The sequence below is a fragment of the Papio anubis genome, chromosome 1 (genome assembly GCF_008728515.1).
Source record: "Papio anubis isolate 15944 chromosome 1, Panubis1.0, whole genome shotgun sequence".
Taxonomy (NCBI): Eukaryota; Metazoa; Chordata; class Mammalia; order Primates; family Cercopithecidae; genus Papio; species Papio anubis.
Genome location: NC_044976.1, coordinates 5,735,379 through 5,763,199, shown reverse-complemented (window position 1 = coordinate 5,763,199; position 27,821 = coordinate 5,735,379). Strand labels below are relative to the sequence as shown.

Sequence of the window (27,821 nt, the reverse complement as noted above, 5' to 3'; positions counted from 1 at the left end):
GGAGGCACCGATATCATCACATATAGTAAGTCTGTAATTCATAATTCCAAAGTCCTGATATGCTCCAGCTTCTCACAGCACCCTGAACTAGGCTTCCAGTTACTTCAATCACAACAAAAGCTTTATGCTTCTTTCCAAACTTTCACTGCTTTATCATTGGAAAAGGTCTATGTAAATGGCAAGTTAAAGGAAAAACATTCAGAAAGGACGCGACGCAAGTGACCCACGCATTCGTTCAACAGCATTTATTTAGACTCTGCACTGTGTCCGCACTGTCCTATGCACTGGAGATACACGGAGACAAGACAAAGGCCCTGCTCTCATGGAGCTTCCATTCTCATGAGAAGATGGTAACTGACAGGAAAACATACCACCGCTGGGGCAGGTGCTAGTAAGAAAAAGGCAGCTTGCTGAGGGGACAGAGTGGCATCACGGATGGTCACGGAGGCCTCTGGACCGGGAGGCGTGTGCACAGAGCCCTGCTCTCCAAAGCTCAGTCAGGCTGCGGAGCTCCTTCATAGTAACTCCGGATGAGACAAGAGTAGGTCACTTTATTCTATTTCATTTTTAGTAACATTCGGTTCAAATTAATTTGGGGTTTTGAGAACAGTTAATTCACTAATAGAACTGTCTTAAAGCCAGACATGGGGCTGGCAGGATGGGAAAGCTCTCCCTACGAATTCTGCCAGCTTTCATTCCAATGTGTCAGCCCTCACGGCTCCAGCTCTGTGGATCCCTCTTCTTTGCTGCGCCCATGAACAAGTGTGTGGTGAGAGCCTGAAATAAATAGGTGTAAAATGGGTCAAAACCGTTGCTTCTATTTCTGTTTTTAACTGAAGAAAATTTGCCCCATTTCCAGAGGCAGAGAGAGAAGGAGACATCTAGGTAAAGGCAAACTAAAGTATATATTAAACACACACAAATGTATACAGATGAACAGGTATGTATCTACCCGCACCCACATACTATACACGTGTATATACAACCATATATGTCTGACTTCTTCGCCTATGACAATCCAAAACTGGGTCTCATACAATGGTCTTTTTGCAATCATTACAGCATAACTTTTATTGGGTTGTAGGTTTTATCTTTAAAAGGCCACGAAACTTTTTTAAAAGATCAAATAAAAAATTAAAGGTTCAAAGAAGATCAAGGCTCAGATTCAATTAACACTAATTTTGGAAGGATTTTTTTTTACTTACTATGCATATTCAGCAAACTACTTAAGTTTTGGGGTTTTTTTCTAACATAGCATCCTAGGGGAGTCATTATGTACAATCAACTCGCTAATTCAGATTAACATGTCTAAGTACATATTGATACAACAGAACACAATGATTCCAGAGGTTCCCTGCTACAGACTCTCTGCTGAAGCACAGGACTAAGAAAGTGGACTTCACCAATTACATTTCCAGCACTTCCCATTGTTACTTCCTGGGCCAGTTTCATAGATTAGAAGAATATAATACTTCAAAGGGATACTCCAGTTTCCATGAACAAAACGACTAGCATCTCCTAATTAATGTAACATCCTAACAAGTGAAAGATGACTTCTACAGGGGCCCTTAAAATGACCAAAAATGCAGTGAAGCTGAAGGCAAGCCACAGATCTGTTCTTTCATTTCCCTCCCTATTCTGGGGGAAAGGTCAAAAATGGAGTGGCTTTAGATAAAACACTCCACACTGTGCTCATGAGTCTTCGTGGGATGAGCTGGGAACATGTGTGGAGGGTTCTGCCTCATTTGCTTCCGAAATTTGGGACTGATTTCCAACCAAACCTCAAATCAACTGAATATCAGCAAGACTGTTTAATTCCAGCGGACCAATGTGAGTAAAACATCACATTCAGGCCTGTGTCCATTGCACACAGGCCAGTGACTTTCACAAACCTAGAACAGGTACTAAAAAGAATATGCTGTGAAAAGAGCTGTGGGCTTCTTAAAGGGAAAGCACTAGTGACATTTATGGCCTATTTCCCTAGCAGTTATTCAACTAAATAATTAGTTACTTAAGATATCAGCACAACAAATGGAAGATTTCAAGGCAATCAAATGTCAATTACATTTTTTTTACATAAAATACGAGTTCCTCTGGAATCAGACAGCAGCTTCTGACTTGTTTTCCATTGCTCTTTGCACATTTGCTTTCTGCTACCAAAATTTTAAGACCTGTATAAACAAAAACAGTATTTATTCTTCTCTTCCTCCAAAACACTTATTAAGTTTACATTTTGGGCTTGAAGGTACGTTTACCCCACTGTCACTTCCCCCATTCATCCACCCATAACCACGTGCAGATGGTGGGCTCAAGGAAAACAAAAACGAGGGAGGCCCAGCACCTTTGCCCAAGGAGCTCCCACTTGAGTGGAGTAAAGACGCCAACAGAAATAAATCACAATATGCTATGGCAAGGGCCCTCACAGGACATGGGAAGCAGGGCCCAGGGTAAGAGTGAACCAAAGGACAGGCTGTGCTGAACACAGTTCCCAAGAAAAAGGGCATGGGAGGAGTGGCATGCGGGCTGCCCTCCAGAGGAAGGGCTGGTGCAGAGAAGGGAAAAGCAAGTAGGAATGGACAGAAAAAGTTTCCACACATCAGGAGAGGGGAGGGGAGGAAGCAGGTGAGCTGCAGCTGGGTGGGGCATGTTGCACTTCATCAGGAAGGGGTGGGTTTGGTATTTCTCTGCTTTCACCTGCATCTACATTCAGAGGTAGGAGTTTCAAGTTAATGAATATTTTATTAGTAGAGACAAGTCCAAATGACCAGAAAAAGAACCACCAGAGCAATGGCATGCATGCGGACTCCGCAGCCTGAAGACGAGGGACGGGAACAAAGGCTTGCCTACTGCAGACCAAATACCTGCCCTGGTTAAGGCTATGCTGGCTATGCTGGTTAAAGTGTAAGTTTCAGCAGCAAATTTCTGAAGGAATGCATGAATTACAAGTTTAAATGTTATACTTTGGATGGTCTGAGCATTCTAATGACTCAGGTATAAATAGAAAATAATTTTTTAAATGTCAAAACTCTCACTTTCCTAATTCCCTACACATACACACTGACCTTCACTTTCAAAGAAACTAGAATTGTGTGTGCGCCAAATTAAATTATACTAACAATGCCTTTAAAAAGCTAATATTTTTTAAAAAGCAAATACTTCCATAACATGTGTTATAATTTACAAGTGGTATCATAAAATAGCTCTTCTTTTGCTGGGATATATTCCAGTCCATTCGTCATAAAGATTTCTGTGTGAGGGGTGACTCTGTAAGCAAAACACCATTTAGTGGGAAGAAAAACCTCAAAACAAATTACAAGAAAGCCATTAATGTTCTTTTAATTTCTTGCTTAATTTCCAGTTCTTGGTATCCATACACTTCCTCATCAGATGGAAACATTTTAATTAGAATAAAGAGAGTTTAAGAAAATGTATGTAATGAGTAAGCTTTCATTATTACTAAATGGCATTAACTGAGCTTTCTGTCATGTGAATACAATGGTGCGGGAAGGAGAATACTTTGTGTAAAAGATAGGAAAGCAACACAGTTAATGATAAACCAGAGTCTCTGCACGCTCCCAGGAGATTTCCAAAGGTGGGGACACTGACATGCTCTAGACTACTTAAGACTGTACATTCCCAGGATTTTAGCACAAAATGAGTAAGTAATGATTCCTTCAACATACAAGGAATCCAAGAACACAGGGTTCATAAATACTTGCCTCAAAATGGGCTCGCTTCCTAACAGTGGGGTTTGTAGCATTTTTGAGGGTAAATTTTGAGAATTCTTCAGTTAATCATGATACTGCAGGCAACAAACTAAAGGGAACCTGAAGTAAGCTTAAACCTGATAAAGGTACAGAATCGGGGCAACCATTAACCTCTTCCTTGGAGGCTTTCATGAGAGGCTCACATGATTAAGATGAAAAGTAGTAACAGCATGTATGCTGCTGAGGACGCTCCTGTTTACTCTTTCAAAATATTTTACTTTTTCCTGGCCTACAAGGCTAAAAAATACCTGATATTATCAACTTTTATTAATCTTTAAAAACACATTTGTGTGGATCAAAGCCAAACAAAATTGTGTGTGTGTATGTGTGTGTGTGTGGAGAATAAGCTACATTCTCTGCATGGTAAAAGCCTGCTAGGTTCAGCCATTGAAGCACATGACCTCTACCAACCGCCATAGTGTCCCCTCCTTCCTCTTCAGCCCTGCTCCCCTCAGAAGGAATCAGAAGTGGTTTTAGATCTACACGGTCAATCCTTCATGAACCATGGCCTCCTTGTTCTGTTAACCAGTTCCTCTGTGATAATCCTGGACTACACTCCGTGGCCATCTCACTAGCTGTCCAGTATGGCAGCCACTGAGCACCTGAAATGTGTCTACTCCAAATTAGAAGGTAATGGAAATACAAGACATATACCAATTTCAAAGACTTCATACCAAAAAAAGTAACATCTCAATTTTTATACTTATTTATACAATTTTACACTATATGTTCATGTAATGTAGACATATTGGGTTAAATGAAATATATTACAATATATTACTAAAATTAGTTTCCTTTATTTTTACGTATTAAAAATATGGTTACTAGAACATTAAAAATTACACGTGACTCACTGACACTGCTACCGTACAGTAGAGCCCTTGACCTGATGTAACCAAAACGGACCGCTCCATGATACCGATTTCAAGCACTGTATTCTTCGACTATGCCTACTCCAGCAACTCCTTGACTCTACTCCTTGAATCCACTGACCCCATGACCTCTTACTGACTCTCAGCTCCTTCATGCCTCCTGGCTCCTTGCCTGGCTTAGACCACACGGTCTATCCTCAATCCTCACATCAACTCTTCTGCGCAATGCTCAACTCCCTTATGCCTCCTCCCTCCACTGTACTCACCTGGCAAAATCCTAATCCCAGGTTAAATCCAACTTCCCGCCCTCTCCTGCCCTACGCTTAAGCTGCAGAAAGCGGAATTCCTTCAGAGCACCAGCTCAGCTCCCTATCCAGTCATTTTTGCTTGAACCAGCTGGAACTGGGCTTTTATTCTCATCATTTCACTCATACAGCTCTTATCAAAGTCACCAACGATCTCCCCGCTGCCAAGCCCACGGTGAAACCCCAGTCTGTATCTTGCTCCACCTTTCGCGGCATCTGACACAGATGATCACTCTGCTTTGAAACATGAACTTCCTTGGCCAGGCACAGTGGCTCACACCTGTAATCCCAGCATTTTGGGAGGCCAAGGCATGTGGACCACTTGAGGTCACAGGATTGAGACCAGCCTGGCCAACCCGGCAAAACCCTGTCTCTACTAAAAATAAAAAAATTAGCCAGGCATGGTGGCACACACCTGTAATCTCAGCTAGGGAGGCTGAGGCAAGAGAATCACTTGAACCCGAGAAGTGGAGGTGGCAGCGAGCTGAGATCAGAGGGACATTATGTCTCAAAAAAGCAAAGCAAAGCAAAGAGAAACATGCACTTCCAGGACACCCCCATCTCCTGTCTTCCTTCTCTGATTGTTTCTCATTCTCCTTTGCTTCCCTTATACCCGCTTCCCCTTAACACTGGGTGTCCCAGGGCTCCACGTCTGGACTTCTCTATTGCACACACTCCCTAGAAAATTGCATCCAGTCCCACAGCTTTTAGAACCCCCTATATGCTGCAAACACTCAAAGTCTAGCTCCAGCTTCAGCCTGTCCTTGAAGTTACAAACTCAAACATACGACTGCCTATTCAACATCTCCACTTGGCATCCTACAGTCAACACGTGCAAAACACAACCTGCATTCTCTTCACCCCTCCTCCCCAACCTGCTGTTCTCAGTCTTCCTGATCTCAGTAAAGAAGAATAGCATTCTTTCAGTTACTCAGTGCAAAAACATGGTCATCATTTCTGACTCTTCCTATATGAATACAGTCTACCAGCTCTTCCTTTCAAACATATCCCATATATGACCACTTCTTCCCGCCCTCGTCCAAGCCACCATCAGTTCTTGCAACAGTCTCCTCACTGGTCTCCCTACTTCTATTCCAAATCAGGGATCAACAACTCCTTTCTGTAAAGGGCCAGACAGTAAAGATCTTTCAGCCTCTACAGGCCATATGCTCCCTGTTACAACTACTTAGCTTGGCTGCAGCAGCTCAAAAGCGGCCTCAGATAATAAACACAACAGTGTGGCTCTGTTTCAATAGAACTGGAACTGAAGCAGACACGGAAATTTGAATTTCATATAATTTTCATGTGAAATAAAATACTGATGTTTTTTCAACCATTTAAAAACATACAAAGTATTCTTAGTTTGCTAGCTGTACAGAAACAGGCAGTGGGCCAGATCCTGCCATGGGCTGTGGTCTGCTGGCCCTGCCCTGGAAGATTCTCTACACTACATTCAGAGTGATTACTTTACTTTATTTTATTTTATTTTATTTTATTTTAATTTTTTTGAGACAGAGTCTTGCACTGTTCCCCAGGCTGGAGTGCAGTGGCACGACCTCCATTCACTGCAACCTCTACCTCCTGGGTTAAAGCGATTCTCCTGCCTCAGCCTCCCGTGTAGCTGGGATTACAGGCAACCGCCCCCATACCCAGCTAATTTTTCATATTTTTAGTAGAGACGGGATTTCATTATGTTGGCCAGGCTGGTCTTGAACTCCTGACCCCATGATCCGCCCGCCTTGGCCTCCTGAAGTGCTGGGATTACAGGCGTGAGCCATCACGCCCGGCCCAGAATGATCCTTTTTGTCATGTCTTTTTCCTGCTCAAAAATCCCCAGCAAAACCAAAAAACCGTGCCAAGTCCTGCGGGACGCACAGGACACTGCTTCCTGGCTGCCTCACGTCCCCTGCCCCTTCCCATGCTCTGCGCATGTCATTCTCCTGGCTTCTCTTTCGCCACTGCCAAATCTCTATCTCTCTCAGGGCCTTTGCTTTTGTAGATCCCTCTGCTTAGAATACTCTCACTCTAGACACCAACGTGGTCACGGGGTTGCTTCCTTCAAGTCGTCACAGTGTTGCTTCCTTCAATTCACCTCATGAGAGATACTCACTCGGTCACACTAGAATAGCACACACAAACGGACATCCAAGAACCCTCTCCCTGTGTACCTTGCTGCACTGTTCACCACACTATCACTGACATTTCTTTCTTTCTTTAGAAATAAACAGATTGGGCAGTTTTTTAAAAGAGAAACAAAATACCACAGTGATCAAGGGCATGAAATCTGGAGTCCAATGACCTGGATGGGAACGCAACAGCACCACTTACTAGCTATGGGACGCTGAGCAAGTTAACTCAACTTCTCTGTATCTCAGTTTCCTTGTCTATGAAATGGGGATAATGACAGGACCTACTTCCTCAGTGTTCTGAAGAGTGAGTTAATAAATGTAATTGGCATATATAAGCACTCAATTACTGCTATTTATTTTTGTTTATTGGTTATTATTCCTCTCCCCTAACCAGAAAATAAGTTCTTCGAGGGGAATGACATGGTTTTGTTTATTGCTTCATTCTAGATGCACCTAGGACAGTGCCTAGTACTAGGTATTCAATAAGTATTTATTGAACAAACAAATAAATATTTGAATTTAAGTCACTTTGGGGTGGGCAGAACACTCCACCCCCCCTCCCATGATCATACAGATATCAGATAGAGCAAAAGCTTCCTTAAAATCTGTTAGAGGCTGGACGTAGTGGCTCAGGCCTGTAATCCTAGCACTTTGGGAGGCCGAGGCGGGCAGACCACTTGAGCTCCAGAGTTTGAGACCAGCCTGGGCAACACAGTGAAACCCTGTCTCTACAAAAACACGAAAAGTTAGCTGGGCGTGGTGGCGTGCTCCTGTGGTCCCAGCTACTCAGGAGGTGGGAGGACTGCTTGAGTCCAGGAGGTGGAGGTTGCCATGAGGCTGAGACAGAAGGATCATTTGAGGCCAAGAGCTCGAGACCAACCCGGACAACATAGCGAGACCCTATCTATACCACAAAAAAAAAAAAGTCAGCCGGGCATGGTGGTATGCACCTCTGGTCCCAGCTACTCCAGAGGCGAGCCTAGGCATTTGAGGTTACAGTGAGTGATCATCGTGCCACTGAACTCCAGGCTGGACAACAGAATAAAACCCTGTCTCTATTAAATGAAAAATAAAAATAAATATAAAAATAAATTAAATTAAAAAAAAAAAAACCTTATTAGAGAAAGAGAAATAAAAAGCCTACCATTCCAGGTGGGTTTGCTGATGCTTCTCTATTTCCTACCCTGAAGCGAGGCATAATGCCATTCCGAGTAACAAGTGGTTTCACTTTATAAGAAACCTCCTACGGGGCCAGGCACGGTGGCTCATACCTGTAATCCCATCACTTTGGGAGCCGAGGCAGGAGGAAAACTTGAGCCCAGGAGTTCAAAACCAGCCTGGGCAACAGAGACTCCATCTCTACAAAACCAAAAAAAAAAAAAAATAGGCACAGCAGCACGAGTAGTCCTAGCTACTCGGGAGGCTGAGGCAGGAGGCCTGCTTGAGCCTAGGAGTTCAAGGTTGCAGCAAGCTATGATTATGCCCCTGCACTCCAGTGGATGGGTTCTTGATTTGGGTGACAGAGCAAGAACTTTGTCTCAAAAAAAAAAAAAGGAAAAAAGGAAAAGAAGCCTTTATAATCTAAAGCTGTGTTGTACACTCAAAGGTTACATGTTCAGGTCTTGAATCAAATTAGAGAAGAAATAGATTTCATAGTCAAGTTCAAATCCCACATGTAAAATGTCAACCTAATACCTAGTAGCACAATTCTGATCTTACAATATTTTCTAAACACAACCACAAATGGCTGTTTACTCAGAGCAGCTTACATTTAATTGACTTCTAAAACCAAAGGACATCTCACCAAACACCTGAAGTCTTCCCCAAGCCAGAAAGTGATGCACACATATCTGTCTACCAGCAAGACACAGGCTTCGCTCACAGTACATCACAGGGTCTTGTGAATTTGGTACGTCTCCCTACACTCACACACACGTTTCTCCTAGGATGACTGAGTTTTATAGATGGTATTAAGATAAAATACTTTCAGGCTCTACATTTGATGACATAGTCTTTAATGTGAAGATCCTTATATATATCCTGGTATAACATGGACTCTTTTTCAAGCGGAAACTCTACTTCCTTTAATAGAAGTGCAGGGATGGTAAGGTATTTCACTGTTCAGCAAAGTAGAAATTATTCTCCTAGCCTCTACACTAAAACTCTTCGCTGTGATGTAAGAAATGAACATCTTCAGTACTGGTTCTACCAAGTAGAAAAATGAATTAGTGAGATGTAGGTAATAAAAACATAGTTGTATCAACTAGTATGTAATCCTGTTGTACAGTTGCCTATCTGCACTGAATGCCTGAAAATGACATGTGTGACAAAGTGAAGGGTTATGAAGAGGGTTAAGAAACTGGGGGTTATGGAATGGGTGAAGCCCAATCAGTCATGGTGAACTGCCATGGATTTTACCATCTGCCCACGTCCCTGTACTGCTCCAGGTTCCTGCTGATGGCAACGGAACTAAAACAAATGGCTGGGATTCCTGGGGGAGCGGTTCCTGGAGAAGTGCTAAGATGTGAGAGAAGTCTTCTTCTGTCACTCTTTGTGGGTGTTTTTGTTTTTTGTTTTCTAATTCTGCACTCGATTGACCATTAAGGTCACTGTGACATGGCTGAGAGGATCTGCACGAGGCAGGCAGGTACAAGTCACTTTTCAATTCTGTACTGCTATACGGTGGCAATGCCTGAAAAAACAGAATGATCGCACTCTAATTTCATACTGTATTTAGCTGATGATCCTAAATAACACCTTGTCAGCTTTTGTGATCTAGCACAAAACCACACGTCTTGTGATCTACGAGCTGGGCTGTGGTAACGCCCTTGACTTGAGGCTTAAAAGCTTTGGTTGGGACATAACTTTGATGTATTGTCTTTCGTTTCAAACTGCAATGATTATCCTTGAATCTGGCATCACATAGAGTGCTACCAAAATTAGATTATGGTTAGTTTATAAGACAACCTATTCCCTTTGGTGTACCACCACGAATGGTGCTACTCTCAGCTTTGCATGTTTGCAAGATCGAAAAGCCACGGCTGTTTGGTTTACAGGATGCGAGGATAAGAACCATCTGCCTGGTCTGGTGTTTCTTTAATTAAAACTTTAATTACAGATATATCTCTGCACAGATACGTGCAGTCTATCAGCTCCTGTTCCTAATTACCTGTGCTAATGAGAAATGAAAAGACAGCTAATGTTTGCTGAGTGTCTACTATGTGCAAGGACCTATGTATGGTCAGATGCTCCAAGGTGAACTAGAGCAGGTAAAGCAGATTCCAGGTCAAACCTTGCTAGTTTCCCCTACCAGTCCTTTTCCCACCAATACAAAAGAGTGGCAAAAGTCATTCTGGTTTCTCCTTTGGAAATACGAAAGGCTTAGAGATATAAGGTACTCAAAAGGATCCACACAGAAGAGGGAAAAGGGGCTGGATATCCCAACCTGCCTGAATAATTGAAGTTCTGTGGCCAGTGTATGTGACAGTCTGTCATATGGAGTATTTGCGACCACACCTGAAGATGTGTGTGGAAAGTGGAAAATCTGGTCTAATCCTAGGATTCTGAGGCGCATCACACAGCATGATGGTAACCACGGCCACAGTTTCCCAGGGAAACAATCACCACAAATGAGAACAAACAGGAGATGTTTTCTGTTATTTCCTGACCGTGCAGCAATATTGTTGCCGACTTCTCCTTCATTAACTCCCTTTCTACCGAGGGCAGATCTTCACTGAGGAATGACAAAAAAACTTTCCACACCTTCACCATGTGTTTCTTAGTGTCCTCAAAAGCCTCAAGCAGGGTTAAACACTATCAGGATGGACCCCTAAAGCAGCCCACTTGGTGGTGCCAAGGCCAACAGGACAGGGTCTAGGGCACACCCAAAGCTTCCCGACTTTCACAGTGAGGAAGTCCACTGCTTGCCCTCAAAACTGCCCTAACCTTCTATCACTTGTTTCCATGAGAGGGGGAGCGCAGAAGCAGGATTACTTTGCCTGTTGCTCCAACATGTCCAGAGGCAGGGAGTTAATCACAGCAGCTATGCTGTCACACTGTCTCTGCTCTCCACTATCCCAACTCTCACTCAGATAAGGACACAGAGGAGGAGGAGGGAAGTCTTGGCCTGGAGGCGGGCATCAAAGAAGCACCCTTCTCTCTCAGGAGTCGGTCCCTCAACACCAAAAATGGAGGGTCCAACCCAGATGATCTCAGACCTTCCAGATCTAAAAACTGTGCAGCAGATATGCTAAAAGCCTGATATAAGCGCTCCCTTGAATGGTCCAAATCCATCTTATTGCCCAACATTCTGTACTATTCAGTGACTGAAGCCTGCCATTTCTCGACCTATCTAAATCTATGAGGCTAAATTACCTAAGCTCTTCAAGATAAACCACCTAAGTTAGGATAGACAATCACAAACAAAATCTGACAATTTTCAAGCTAATGATGGGCAGTGCCTAGTTCTTTGAAAGACAGATACTAACATAAATTAAGAAATGTTCATTTAGCCAGGCGCAGCGGCTCACCACTGTAATCCCAGCACTCTGGGAGGCCAAGGCAGGTGGATCACCTGATGTCAGGCGTTTGAGACCAGACTAGCCAACATAGTGAAATCCTGTCTCTACTAAAAATACAAAAATTAGTTGGGCATGGTGGCACACGCCTGTAATCCCAGCTACTCCGGAGGCTGAGGCAGGAGAATCGTTAGAACCCAGAAGGTGGAGGTTTGCAGTGCGCTAAGATCGCACCATTGCACTCCAGCCTGGGCAACAAAGAGCTAAACTCCGTCTCAAAAAAAAAATAAAATAAAATAAAAAATAAACATTCATTTGTACGTCATCTCTGTGATAGACACCTGAAGGATTTCACGGACCTCACAGTCTGATGACAGATACACTGTAAACATACACCAGATGGTGGAAGAAAGATAAAACAAGGGAAGATGGAAGTATGGAGGAGAAAAAAATAAAGGAACAATAAACCCGTAAAAGACAGGAGAAGAAAAAAAGAAAATTGAAAGAACAAGAAAGCAAGCAGGGCCCTCTACTTCATTTCACTCTAACTAAATTCCAATCTGGCTTCTGTGGTGATCAAGTGGTCACTCACGGAAGACGGCATTCTACAGGGTGGATGCCAGGAGCTTTTCCTACAGACACAGTACTAACAATTGTTGGCTGAACAACTAAACTGGCCCATAAAACTCATTTTACCTTACAATGGAGTCAACTACACAATTAATAGCACTGGCCCACACTCCAGAAGCACAGATCCATATGTGCACAATTTAAGGACCTGTTTTCTTGTTTACAAAATAAACTTCCTGTATTTCTGAACTTATTGATCTCTCTAGAACAAGAGTCTTGGGATAGGGCAAGCGTTTCTTAAAAAGTGAATTATTTTAAAAGCTGTACACAGGATTCTGAACGTGCAGCCAGGATTGAGGAAGCCACTGGTAGTAAGAGTCCCTAAAAGTAACACATATATGACAGAGCCCTCCATGGGGGACAGGGAGAGGGGCGGTTGTTGAAGCCAGCTAGGGGCCTTCAGAAGTTAGGGGTGCTGTTACGTTAAAAGGTCTGGGCCAGGCACGGTGGCTCACGTCTATAATCCCAGCACATTCTGAGGCCAACGAGGACAAATCACAAGGTCAGGAAAGTTCGAGACCAGCCTGGCCAACATGGTGAAACACCGTTTCTACTAAAAATACAAAAAATTAGCTGGGCGTGGTGGTGGGCGCCTGTCATCCCAGCTACTCAGGAGGCTGAGGCAGGAGAATCACTTGAACCCAGGAGGCAAAGGTTGCAGTGAGCCAAGATCGCACCACTGCACTCCAGCCAGGGTGACAATACGAGACTCCATCTCCAAAAAAAAAAAAAAAAAAAAAAAAAAGGTCTGATGGCTGAAGGATGATACTGCATACAGCTGAGGTCCCTACAACCAAAAGGGCAAAACCATTTCTTGGGAGTGGCTCAGCCAGGTTTGCAGCTCAATGCAAGGCAGTAGTGCCGTGATATGAGTGGCACTTGCATTTAAGTGCCTGTCTGGCAATTTACTGAGGGTGTGAGCCTGGGTGAACTTATTTAACCTACCTGGGCATCAGCATTCTCACATGCAAAATGGGGTGAACATACCACCCACCTTGTAGATAAATGTGGATGATTAAAATGTATGGAAAGCCCTGGGATGAATATGTAACAGGCATTCTCGGGAAAAGCAGGGATGTCCCTTCCATCTCACTCAAGAGGACACCGAAGCCTCACGCAGCTGGGTAAAAACCTTGAAACAGTTCAACCCTCTGACCCCTTCAAAGTTACCTAGACACCTTACCGAGCATAAAAGGGAAAGAGAAAGGCTGACTAGGTAAAAGGTGGGTCTGTCCCTCAGGTTTCCTTCCTAGTCCCTCCATAGCCAAAAACAGTTAAAAGAATCTATCAACAAAGGGTTATGGAGCTCTCTGTGATCTAAACTTTTCTTCCTAAGAGATTAAAAACCCAGATTTAACTTTATGCACCTGAACCTGCATCTGTTTTAGAGGTGTCTAATTACCATAAACTATTCAGTTCCTCTCTCTAAACATATAAGGGTCTCTAAGTCAATGTTAGAAGACTACTGGGGAATTGTTTTGAGTCTGATTTTCTGTAAGGTGTGAGTCCCCCTGCTGGGGTCTTCTGGTTGTGAGGATCAGCCACACTACACGCCAGGCACTGCTCTAAGCAATTTGTGGACATGTGCTCAGCTAAAACTCACCAGGATCCTTTAGTGGGTACTATTATTATTATCCCCAATTTAAGGAGGGAGAAACTCAGGCACAGAGAGGTTGGGTGATTTGCTGTGGTCAGACCACTTGCAAGAGGTCGAGATGGGATTCGAACCAAGGCAGCCTGGCTCCAGAGCCCATAGTCCTGGCCTTTCACCACGGGGTTCACTACCACTGCCTCTCAACACGCTGGTTATGCCTGCCAACAGCACAGCCACAGGATGAGGTTCAGTTTCAAAAGCACCTTTCTTCTGAGTTCCCAGTGTGTCTGTCATACAGTTTCATTTATCCTCCCAACAACCCTAAGAAGCAAGTGGGAGACACACAGTATCTACATTTCACAGAGGATAAAACAGAAGTGGCATCAATGAAATGTCTTACAACTCCTATATTTTAAGTCAAACAGCTAATTTCACTGTTTTTACACCAAAACGAAAGTCTTCTGAAGTCTTTCTGTTGGAGTATTTCAGTTTTGTGTGACTACCTCAACAGATACCAATAACATATCCAGAGACTTTGCTAGTCCAAAGCAGGTTATCTCACTCTCAGATGGTTTTTCTCAATGAATCACATTTACAAAAACATCCATTGGCTTACAGTCTACTAAATGTCCTAAATATAACCAAATACACAATGCTCATTGGAAATAAGCCATAAATGTGTCCATGGATTAGCGCTCTCAGAAAAATGAGGTTATCTTAAAATGTACTACGCAGAAAACTTTAAAGAAAATCTAACTGATCTAATCGTAAAATAAAATAAGAGAATAAAAACTTTTCTCGTCTTCACCTGTTAATGTCTCTTCAGCTCCCAGTGGACTTACAAATACAGTATTGTCTGCCTCAAAGGCAGATGGGAGCCCCAGGGGAGCCCAGGGGAGCTCATCCCTCAGGGGTCAGCCGGTTTGGGGCTGCTTGAGCAAGAGGACTGGAGGCAACAAGCAGTCACGGCCTCCCGCAGCCCTGGGCTTCCATGTACCATCCACTAAGACAGACGCCATTCCTTTAGTGCTAGAAGGACATGGCATCAAAGAACAAATAAAGGACATACCTAAGGCAAAAAGGTCTTTGGGGATCTGGAAAACATGCCAGCACAACTGTGAAAAGCATTATTTAAAAAAAAAAAAAAAAATCACCTTAAAATTCAAGGTTTAGCAAAAAACTTGCTCCTGACTACTGGGACATTATAAATCACAGGGGCTTTATAATCATAGGATGCTTTACCTACTTGTATTTCTCAGCTCTGATATTTTGCAAATCTGTGAAAAGAAAAAATACCCAACAGGCCAAAGGCAGCTTTTCAAGTATCCAAGTACACCAGGCAAGAACAAGCTCGTGAGCCTGAACAAAAGTGTTCGCGCGAGTTCCAATCGGCAGTGAACAGCTAACCACGACTAATTTTAATTTGTGGTTCTAATGAATGATATAAACTTTTATAGGTATCAACAAAGCTCAGAGAGGACTTAAATCCATTTCAGTGCTCATTTAGCAGCTTCAGCTGTGTGCAATTAAAACATCAGCATTAAATGTTAGAGAATAAAATAATGAGACACTTAAAAAGTAATCTGTGCTTCAGTGGGCCATGCTGAGAGAATTCACGTGATTTTTTTTTAAGGACATGATTTCTTAGGAGTATCTTGCCAGTTCAAAGAACTGACTCAAGTTTGGTTTCTTTTGATTTTGTTTTGTTTTGCTTTAGGTTAAGAATTTTCTGAAAAGAGGAATACAATAAAAATGCATCGTTTGAAAAACAGTCATGAAACTGCATATGGCAGAAATCAATCTGGTATTGAGACCACCAGGGTTGGCTGACCAGGTTTTGGCAGAGACAAAAGTACATTTTTTGGTCATGTTAAAATTGCTGCTTGTTCTTATGTCTCAAATTAAAGAAATAAAATATTAAAAGAGTGGGGAAAGGTGAACTTGGGTAAAGAGACAACTTTGTATTTTTCTAGTCCTTAAATGAAATTAAAATTAAAAGTCTAAGCTTTTTCTCCCCAAAATACTTCAGAATACAAAATATAATCTGAGGATGTATAATGTGGCAGCTAAGACTAATAAATTCAAGTTGCTACTATTTCTGAAAGAAAGATAAGTTACTCTGCAGAGGAAGGGGTATGTGGTGATGGTGAAGGTGTATGTATTGAGAAGGTGAGGGGCAATGGTTTGGGTGGTTTGGGAGTAGAGAAGAGGTATGGGTGTCCTGGGCATGTGTAAGTTATATGTAAATATCAAGTTAATTCAGCTTCTGCAAAACATGAATAAAAAAGGAAATATACTGTATGGGGAAATGCACTCATTAAACTTAAATTTTAAAAGGATGAAAACACAGATTACACTTTATTTTAAAGCTGAAATGAATTTTAATACGGAAAATGAAGACAGCATTTTGCAAATTTATCGCTCAAAGGGGTATCTCTATTTGAGGAAATCAGCGTGTTACACTTTGAAAGATGAAATGTTACAGCTTGTACACCAAAATTAAAAAATGAAATTAAATTAAAAAATGAAATGGTTACCAAGGTAATGCAGGTCAGGGGATCAAAGGTGAAGGGTCACACATTATTAAAAAGAAATCCAAAAGGACGGCTGCATCATGATCTCTGCAAAACAAAGGAGCTCCAGTAAGTAAAACTAGTATCTCTGAGAATTTAAAATCAAGCTCTTGAAAAGATTCCACTGTAACTGAACCCCATCATTCCTGATGCTGTGTAGAGCCATTTTTATTTACATACAAAACCACACTTTCATTACCTGTTACCAACAATTTTTTTTAATTTCACTATTCAATCATTAAAACCTAAAATATCTTCAACTGAAAGTGACCAAAAGTGTAGATATTTCCATTTGACCCCACAACCTGTTTTCTGGAAATGACAGTGTTTGATAAGTTGCTAACATATCAGAAATCTGATGTGGTCACAGCACGGTGAGTTTTTTCCTCTCCTCAAGGAATGAGTTCCAAAATTGAGTTTTTGCAAATTTGTTTCATTTGAAGTAGCTGCATAAAATTTCCATTATTGGAACATTTAGTATAACAATGTTCTAGAAGACAGCAATAAAGTGATACATGATAAAATAAACTGTGTAACTATATCTATTAAGATCTGTTCTCACATTCAACTTTCACCGCACAGGGAAAAAAAGACATTTTAAGTAAAATAACTTGCTAGTTCTACTGAAATTACACAGAATTAATAGGGGCTTGACATGAGGAATATTTACAAGGGTTTTTTTTCCCCTCCTGTATCTGACAGGCTTCATTTTTTCAAAAAATGTTATTATTTACTCACTTTCCCCATTAACAAACTAAAGTAGTTCATGTTTTTTAAAAGGATAGACCTATGGTTTTGTTTTGAAACATGAAGCTACCCCCCAAATCATGACAAGCTTTGCAGTAATGGTAAGCACTATAATTAATGGTTATACTAAATAATTTCAGTATTCATTTCACTAGTACATAAAATGAACAGTATCATAACACAATCATCTTTAGTGTCTCCTCTCTGAAAATTAAACGTTAGCAGGCTATATGCTCCCTGGTTTAGGGATCCGAATTCCTTAGTGCTTGCCAGACAGCAGATTCTACAAAGCAGTGTAAATAATGGCCTGCCATACAGGAGAGTAAACGGGAGGAGCATAACCAGGAAAAATAACTTAGTTACCATTCTTTTTACAAGAGTCCCCACTTGCCATTTCTTCTTCCATTCTGCTACTTCAGTTGTAGCCCACAATATTTAACATTTGAGTTTACCTTGTTAAAATTAAATTCCAAAAACACTTAGATATTAAAATATAGACAACTTCCAAAAGGATTTTATTAAAAGAAACAGGATATTCTTTCTAGAGGCTTATGGTAATCAATAAATAAACAAACTCTATAAATGCCAGATGTTTGTTCCTGTGATTAGGTTTTGTTAAAATAACTTGCAGAGCTCATGCACTGGGTCCGAGTGTGTTAGTGCCCTAAGGCCATGTTTCAAAAAACACAATTTTTTTTTTTTTTTTTAAGTTGCACAGCTACTGAAAAGTAAACTAGCATTTCATTTCCCTGGAATGCTCATCTCACATAAAGTCTGTCACATATGCGTTTGTTGCTCAGAGGCATGCAAGCAATTTTGAACACTATAGAAGGAATCAATACCCCATCAAAACAATGCATATGTTGTTTTAGTAGCATCATTATTTAGACCATTTCAGCATGTTTGTAACAAAAAGCAAGAAGACAGTAGTGTAACACCAGTCAAGTTTTGTTTCCCAAAAATATTTTGTATTAAAAATGAGAAAAAGTAAACCCATTCAAATCAACTATCTCTATGTACCTCCTTCATTACTAAAATATGTATGTATTTTTAAAAAATCTCTTCTTGACATCAAGATGATGAAGTACACACAGATGCTTTTTTAAAGTCTTCTAAATCATCTTCAAAATTCACCAACTCACACACAAAAAAATGTTAGCCCAAATCTTCTAACAGCTTAATCTCTGCCAAAAGTTCCAGACACCAGACTACCTGAACATGATATCATCTCCAAGCAGTCAGGAATCACTCTGAGTGCCTGAATGTCACAACCAACCAAACTTCCACGTGGGAATGAAATCAATCGCCTCACCTAAATACTTAGTGGTTCTGACAGAATGGCTCCAAATGAAATTGTGCCAATAATGATAACATTTTAGGTGGTTTCAAAAAATCTATAAAGGATTTTAACTAATGTTTTCTACATGAGTTTCCTATTTAGGGAGGGGGAGGTAAAGGCTACCAGGAGTTTACTATGTCCCTCACAGTCAAGAAACCTAGAGTATAAGCTAATAAGTAAAAAGAAGGCTAGAAGCCATCCAAGGGGCAATGCAACCCTAGGGAGTAACTAATTCCACTTAAATTATGACAACAAAGAGCTGATTCTGAGTCCAGTCTGTTTGCTGTGGCAAGGATATGAGCCACACACATTTCCCACAGAAATAATGCTGTAAAGAGGAATTAGACTTGACAACTGTCGATTTAACCTGAACTCTTTGAGGTTATTGGGCCTGAGTAGCTTCTCTCCCCATCAAGGGCTGGCCTAAGTCTTAACTTTGGATACAAAGTCCTCTCTTCGGAACCTCCTGTCTCCTTGCCCCACTCCCAGGCGCCAGCAGCAGTGCCTGAGGATCCCAGATTATCCACCTTCCTCTCTCTTCCAGAAGCCTCCCTTTCTTCAATAAGGCACAGTCAGCTCATGACTACGAATGGACTGAATTAATACATACCAGTGCATGAACAGACTGAGCCTGAGGGGTTTTCATTCACCCCAAACAAATCCCCAACTGGTAGAACTACCAGGTATTTTTACATCAAAGAGTACAGAAAGCTAGTCTACCTCAAGGAAGACTTGCTACATTACAGCTTGTCTCTTTGTAACTAGTAAGTGAATTAGACAGGAAATACTCAAAGACCCTAACCAACCCCCAAAACCTTGCATAGGATACAAGCTATCCTTAATCTAAAACTGGAAAACTACTCTACACTGCCCTATCTGTGAGTTATATGCCTGAAAGAAGAAATACACCAAGTTTCACTTTCACAAGACCATCAAGTCATCAGTGTTACAGCAAAGAATATTTTTCTAGGGAAATTATCACCCATTTTAAGCTCTAACTACCTGGACAACATTTTATAGGGATACCTTTTCCAACAAACTCAATTTGTATTCAATGTTAAAAATCTTCCCCACCCTACCCCGCCGCACCAAGCAGTAGTACGTAAGCAAAGGGAACTGGTTCACTTCTCAACTAAACAGAGACACAGCAAAGAATGTCATTTCTAATAAGGTTAAATCATGACAGAAATGCTGTCATTTTCACCGCAGGCATATTACTTTCAAAACAAAATACATGGAAGAACTGTAAAGAAATAAAAAATAAAGAGCCAAGAAAATGCAGAGTCATAGAAGCTAGAAGGAGACAGCTGAAGAAATCCATTAAAATAAAAACCCTATACAGTCTGTATTTAAAAAATAAAAAAAAAAAAAACAGACTCTCGCTCTGTCACCCAGGCTAGAGTGCAGTAGCAGGATCTTGGCTCACTGCAGCCTCCACCTCCCAGGTAAACCTTATACATTCTACTAGCTCTTTACAAAATACCTGTTAACATTATATAACGCTTTCTGCAGCAGAAACTAACCTCAGCAAGTATATTCAACAATTAAAAAGAACTACCCAGGCGAGGCACAGTTCTGTGGCTCACGCCTATAATCCCACCACTTTGGGAGGCAGAGGCAGGAGGATCACTTGAGCCCAGAAGTTCGAGACCAGCCTGGGCAATATAGGGAGATCCCATCTCCACAAAAATAAACAACATTAGCTGGGTGTGGTGGTGCACGCCTCTAGTCCCAGCTACTTAGGAGGCTGAGGCGGAAGGAACACGAGCCCAGGAGGTAGAGGCAGCAGTAAACAGAGATTGTGCCACAGCATTCCAGTCTGGGTGACACAGCAAGACTCTGTCTCTGGGGGAAGGAAAAAAAAAAAAAAAAAGCAAAAAGGTGATTACAATGATAGGGCAAAGCTTGTTATTTTTAATCTATAAATATAAATCAATCAATCGCCAGCATGCCATTCAACAACAAAAAAAAATGCACTAGAGCTAAGTATACCCCAGTTAGTGGGGATTACATTTTTATTACCATTTCACGTTAGCCTTTCTAGCATGATAAAAATGCCATCTACTGAAAAACCAAAGAAAAGTGCAGCCTTTGGTTTTCATGTCTGTGGCTCACCCGCAAGTGGCCGGCAGGTGCTGTCCTTCCTCTCTCTCCCTCTCCTGCCAGCAGGCACCATCTCCACCTCTATTCCAGCCTTCCTGAAAATATATTTCCTGTCAAACCCTTCCAAGATGGTCTGTTCGGAGAATCTGTTTCTCAAAACTTTCTAAAAATAATACAGCAACCTATACCTACAATCATTATTTCCACCATACTCCTCAAAAATAAAAATAAAAAAAAGCGAAAACTACAAATTAAGTATCTTTCTACCTAGTATTTTATCCTCAACAATGTAACTTTTCCCCCCTCTAAAAACATCAAAGCTTTCACAAAAGGAGGAGAAGGGTGGGCAGAAGGAATGGCAAAGGGCACCAGGAAACTTTGGAGAGTGATAAACATGCTCATTATCATAGTGTGGTGATGGTCGTGCGGTGTATACAGATGTACACTTGCAAAACATACACGACAATGTGCAACTTAGTATGCCAATTATACCGCAATAAAGCTGCTTAAAAATGGTGGGTGGGGAGCCCGAGACAAGAACGCTGCCCTCTCTGCATGCTTTAGGCACGCAGCCATGCTGTGGCCGTCCACGCAGAGGCAGCTGAGAGATCATGGAGAAGCACACGGGAGCCGCCATCCATGAGCTGCTTGTCTTCTTGTTACATAAGACAATAAAAGGATCCTCAATGTTTATGAATATAGAAATACACAATAAACACATAAAAGCTACATATTTAAAACCCTTAGTATTGATTACTAATTTTCAAATTAGCCACAAACCTGAAATTACCATATTTTCTAAAGCAAAAGTCCGGGCACAGTCTGACATAGTTTCTTTAAAAAGAGACTATTTGAAATCAGCTTTAGATATACTTCTATTTTTGCAACTGACATGCTAATCCACAAAATATGCTTAAATTTTTTCTTCCAATTGGCCTGCTGCATTGCGCCAACTCTACCACAGCCTAGACCCACTCACTTCTCGTGCTACCCCACTACCCACTAGGGAAAAAGGATCATAAAATACAAATCAAATTCCTGCCAAACACAAATAAAATAAAAAATAAAACAACAGGGAGACAAATTCACCCACTGTTGATTTTATTTCCACATTATTTGTTTTTAAACTTACTAGCCAGGCATACCAGTGCTCACTTTCATCTCTCTCCTGGCTTCCTGCAGGGCAGTCTGGATCATCAAGAAGCTGACATTTCCCATTCCCTCTATTCATCGATTCTCAAACTTCAGAATGAAAAAATAATCCACTATCTAAATAACATCACTTGCAAAAATGTTTTCTAAGTCCTACCCTAAGAGATTATAATTTAGGGTACCAAAGAAGGGGTTAAGGAATTTACATTTTTGGTAAATCCTCCGGGTGAGTCTGATCAGAAGTTCACAATCCTCACTTTAAGATAAACACTGCCCAGATGGGTCTAACTTCAAACTTCATCCTCCAGTCCCAATACACACACTCTCTCTTCAACACAGGCACCAAGTCACAGACGTCAAAGTTGCATTCTAAAATGCAAATTAAGAAACAAATTCAAGCTTGATAATAGCTTAAGAAATCGTCCCTCTAAGGACTATTACATTTTTTTAAATGCCAATAGATACCTAAAAAGTCTTCACAACTTTAAAGACTAAAGCCACACTGAAAGATGGGGTAGCTACACAGAATGTAAGGAGTCCTTTCTGGGCTTTAAAATCATGCCGTGTCCTTGAACCTGGGTTCAGGTTACTGCTCTCCCACTTACAACTTCTGTGGCCTTGGACAAACTATTTAATTTTTCAACTAAGGTCTCACTTTCTTCATTTACAACATGAAAACAGTAACATCCCTACCTCACAGTGAGAATGAACAAAAATAATTAATGTAACTACTTAGGCTAGTACGGAGGACCTCAAGAACAAAAAACATGAGCTCTGTGATCATCTTACATTCCTTTTCTTATCTGATTCTTTCCACAACTTACAAGGGAGACACTGCTGTCCACATTTTTGCAGACGGGTAGAGGTTAAGCTCAAGAGTGTACATCTTAAAAATGGCAGAGCCAAAATTCAAACGAAATCTGCTCAGATCTATCCTAACCACAACTAGAATGTTGAAGGATCTGTAAGTTTCTCCCCTTTCCCTCAACAGGCTCACTCACAAGCAGTCATATCCCCACACTCTGCACTAGGCCTGGCAGACCCAGGTTCCCGATAACTGTCTGGTGAATGAGGGGATGAATGAATGGGTCCTCAGGAGTAGCAGAGGCTGAACACACTTTCTAGATCCACTACTGTACGCACCACAACACCTTACGTGATACGTTTAAAAGAATACATGTGGGATTTAAATCAATGGACTAAGAAAAATAAATTCAAGTACTTTTTTGCATACTTGCATGCTAAAAATGAAGAGTGTTTTCCATTCAAAAGATAAAATTCACCCATTAAGGCTGGGCACGGTGGCTCACACCTGTAATTCTAGCACTTTGGGAGGCCAAAGCGGAAGGATCACTTGAGCCCATATGTTTGAGACCAGAAGTTTGAGACCAGCCTGGGCCACATGGTGAGACCCCATTTCTATTAAAAATTTTTTAATTTTTAAAAAATTTCATCCAGTCAACAAATATTTATCAAGCATCCACTCTGGCACAGGCTCAGCACAGGTAACAGGGACACATAGTGACACGCCGAGGCACATCTCAGCCTTCTCCACCCCAGCACTGACGAACACTTCCGACATAGAACAAGTAACTCCCAGCATCAGGGGTGCAGTGTGGCATGCTCCAGAAACACTCGGCAAGAGTGCCCCATGGACCCTGCAAGGGGATGGGAAATGTCCCCTGAAGAAACAACACGTAAATGGCATGTAAGCTGGGATCCCACGTGAAACAAGGTGGAGGGCAACCATCATTCTAAGCAGAGGCAACAACATGTCTAAGGGAGCTGAGAGTGTTGAAGGGACTTGGGCAAGAAACCTGTAGCTGGAACAAAGGACAAGGCAAGAGGGGCTTGGCAGGAGACGGGAGAGGTGACAGAGATGAGCTTACGCAGGACCGGCAGACTATGTCTAGAAGGTGGGGTGGTATCTCCAGTACAACAGGAAGCCACTCAAAGGCTTGGGAACAAGAGTACCACTGACCAACTGGCATTTGAAAAGGACCATGTTGGCATCCGGGTGGGGACTGGGTAGGAGGCGGCAAGGGCACAAGCAGGGCATGAGTCAGAAGATCTCTCAATGCTATCTACGCACAAGCAATTGTGGCTTGGACTGCAGCGGTGGCTGCAAAGGGTGACTTGGATACAATGGAAATTTATTTGGGAAAAAGAACCAGCAGGAATTGTTTTGGATTCAAAACAGATGAAAAGAAGAGGAAAGTGTCAAAAATGCCAGTAATTTTACAGTGAAGAAATCTAACAAACACTACCTCAACCAGGTGATCAAGGTTAATATCATCAGTAGTAAATCATGTTGAGAGCAGCTACCCTTGATATGATGTGATGAGAATGGCACTTTGCCTCTGTGGTCTTCCTTCCCCAAAACCCATTATCCAAGTCTAATCACGAGAAAAACAGTAGACAAATCCAAATTGAAGAACACTGTATAAAATACCTAGCCTGTCAAGGTCAACAAAAACAAGAAAAAATCTAAGAAATTGTCAGACTAATGGAGCCTAAGAAGATATGACAATTAGATGTAATGTGGTATCCTGAATGGAAATCTGAAAAAGAAAAAGACTTTAGGGGAAAACTACGGAAATCTGAATAAAGTGTAGAGTTCAGTGTAAATAATGTGTTGGTACTGGTTCACTGGTGTGAAAAATGTACCACAGTAATGTTAGCGGGGGAAACAGGTGTGGAATGCACAGGAACTCTCCTTAATATTCTTCAGACATTTCTGTAACTCTGAAACTATCCTAAATTTAAAAGTTTACTTTAAAACTGATCCCTGAAATTTGACTTGATAGCCTAGGAGGCTCAGTACCCTTCACTGAGGACACAGGAGAGGACATTGCAGGGGACACAGGAGGAAAATCGGGAAGCTCTATCTCAGACATGAGGCTAGAGCACCCATCAGACACTCAGCAGAGACAGCAGGGAGGCAGCTCTGGAGTGGGGCTCAGCAAAGAGCTCTGAGTTCATGAAACAAACCTAGCAGCCATCAGCAGATTGGATCTCTGGAAGCAGACGGGGGTCACCTAGAGTAAGAATGAATATAGTGAAGGGCCTGAACTCACAGGGAGTGGAGAGGAAATGGGGAGATGGTGGTCAAAGGGTATAAACTTTTGGTTATTCGATGAATATTTTCTGGGGCTCTAATGTACAGCATGGTGACTATAGCTAATAATACTGTATTGTTTATCTGAAATTTGCTAACAGAGCAGATCCTAAGTGTCCTCACTCCTCTCCGCCCCCATACACACACAGTAACACCATATAGTGAGGGATGTGCTGGTTGATTGCACTAATCATTACACAATGTATACACATATCAAATTATGTTTTATACTTTGAACACATACACCTTTCACTTGTCAATCATATCTCAACAAAGCTGGGGGAAAGTTTGTCATTTCCTTCAGAGACAAATTAGTGTAGTTCTGATTATTTATACTCTTGTCACCTTTTTTCCTAAAGAAAATAGTTATCTTTTTCATGTAAAAGATAAGACTATTTGATTAAGTCTTTTTGACTCTCTTCTTTCCAAAACAAGGGAAAAGAAAAGAGCCTCGGTCTAATTGCTGAGAAATACCCACATTTAACGGTCACAGAGAGAAGGCCCAGGGTCAAGCTCTGCGGAATTCCACCTTTAAATGATGCGAGAGGGGGGTCACAAAGGAAATCTCCAGTAAGCGGGAGAGAAACGGGGCATGCACCATCCCAAGAGCCAAGGGGGAAGGCACAGCCGAAGTGGGTGAGTATGTCTGAAACATCATTAAAAAGGCACCGAAAAATGTTCCTTCTACTTCACAGTGATCTAACAAAGAAGGTTCAGTGCAATAATGGAAGCTAAATTCTAATTGGAATGGTTAAAAAATAAAAGGGGAAAAAAAAAAAACCCTTTCAAGAAGTCTGGCTCTCAGATTTGACACCTGTGTTCATGGCAGCATTATTCAAAACACCGAAAGGCTGAAGCAACCCAAGCACCCACGGATGGATGAACAAATAAACAAAACACGGTGTGCAGAGAACAACCTCAGCCTTCCAATGGAGGGAAAGGCTAACGCATGCCACAACATGGATGAACCTTGACGATGTAAGGCTACATGATACAGACCAGTCACAAAAAAAGACAAATACTAGGCCGGGCACAGTGGCTCATGTCTGCAATCCTAGCACTTTGGGAGGCCGAGGCAGGTGGATCACCTGGAGTCAGGAGTTTGAGACCAGCCTGGCAAACCATGGCCAACATGGTGAAACCCTGTGTCTACTAAAAATATAAAAAGTAGCCAGGCATGGTGGCAGACGCCTGTAATCCCAGCTACTCAGGAGGCTGAGGCAGGAGAATCGCCTGAACCCGGGAGGCAGGGGTTGCAGTGAGCCAAGATCGCACCACTGCACCTGGGTGACAGAGTAAGACTCCATGTAAAAAAAAAGGACAAATATTGTATGACTCCACTTTATGAGATATTTAGAATAGTCAAATTCATACAGACAGACAGTAGAAGGGTGGCTGCCAGGGGCGAGGGGTAGGGAGAATGGGGAGTTACTGTTTACTAGGTACAGAGTTTCAGTTTTACAAGATGAGACGAGTTCTGGAGATGGATGGTGCTGATGGTTGCACAGCAATGTGAATGTTTAAATGGTTAAGACAACAGATTTTATACATGTATATTGTACCACAATTTAAAATTTTTTAAAGCAGTCTGGTTCTCTTAATATTAAATCCATATCAAGCTACAATGACCTGCCATGAGAAAATTTTAAAGCTGAAGAACATTAGCCTAGAGCAGCACTTCCCAAACACTTCCCTACTGACATGAAGTTCAATGTAAACGGGTTACACATGCCTTGCAAGGGGAACTAAGCCACTTTAACCCCGACCAGTGGTTTCTGATCTCAAGGATATTCATTCATTCTCCGGTAAGTCCTACAAATATTCTTATTTTTAATGTGTTCTAAGATGTGAGAAGTCATGGCTGAAGAAATAAGAGTTAGAGATCATTTCAATCCCATCTCAGTGGCAAGAAAAGTTGCTTTAATTTTTATTAACCTACAACTTCTGCTGCCAAAGGACAAAAAAGATGATGTGATCTTACAGAAACCAGTAACAGAGATCAGCTAGACAAACAAATGAATCTCTACTGTAAAGTCACACTGTACAGCCAGGCGCAGTGGCTCATGCCTGTAATCCCAGAACTTTGGGAGGCCAAGGCGGGCAGATCACTTGAGGTCAGGAGTTCGAGAACAGCCTGGACAATGAGGTGAAACCCCGTCTCTACTAACAATACAATACAAAAATTAGCCGGGCATGGTGGCATGTGCCTGTGATCCCAGCTACCTGGGAGGCTGAGGTACGAGAATCACTTGAACCCGGGAGGCGGAGGTTGCAGTGAGTTGAGATTACACCACTGCACCCCAGCCTGGGTGACAGGGCAAGACTCTGTCCCCCCAAAAAAAAGTAAGTCACACTCCACTTCTGACAGTTTTTTGGTTTTCTTGTTTTGTTTTGTTTGCTTGAGATGGAGTCTCACTCTGTCGCCCAGGCTGGAGTGCAATGGCACAATCTCAGCTCACTACAACCTCTGCCTCCCGGGTTCAAGCAATTCTCCCACCTCAGCCTCCCGAGTAGCTAGGACTACAGGCGCATGCCACCACGCCAGGCTAATTTTTTGTATTCTTAGTAGAGATGGGGTTTCACCATGTTGGCCAGGCTGGTCTTGAATTCCTGACCTCCAAGTGATCCACCCGCCTCGGCTTCCCAAAGTGCTGAGGTTACAGGCATGAGCCACTGTGCCTGGCCCTGATAGATCTTTAAGAACAGAATAGGAGCAATATTTTCCTCTTTACAATACGTTAGGATGACAAAAACTAAATCAGTGTATAAGGAAAGAAAAAACAATGTGGTAATTTTGTAGGCACCAAATAAACAGATAAATGAACAAAGAGTTCAGGTTTAAAAAAAAAAAAAACACGTGGCCTGGTGCAGTGGCTTACACCTGTAATCCCAGCACTTTGGGAGGCCGTGGCGGGCAGAAGACGAGGTCAGGAGATAGAGACCATCTTGGTTAACACAGTGAAACCTCATCTCTA

General features: G+C 41.9%; 1 protein-coding gene and 1 long non-coding RNA gene across 18 annotated transcripts in view; both read right to left on the bottom strand.

Annotated features, from left to right (window-relative positions):
• The window catches only part of CAMTA1 (calmodulin binding transcription activator 1), a 953,012-nt gene that overhangs the window by 861,598 nt on the left and 63,593 nt on the right, over window positions 1-27,821 (bottom strand). The window lies entirely within an intron of this gene.
• LOC108585018 lies at window positions 231-25,826 on the bottom strand. Of its 2 annotated transcripts, none has more exons than XR_001900796.3 (4): window positions 25,325-25,826; window positions 16,352-16,435; window positions 2,066-2,171; window positions 231-777 (listed from the first exon to the last, which is right to left on the bottom strand). It is a non-coding gene; the product is annotated as an uncharacterized LOC108585018 (long non-coding RNA). The 2 variants fall into 2 exon arrangements; XR_002523243.2 differs by lacking the exon at window positions 25,325-25,826 and adding an exon at window positions 21,935-23,046.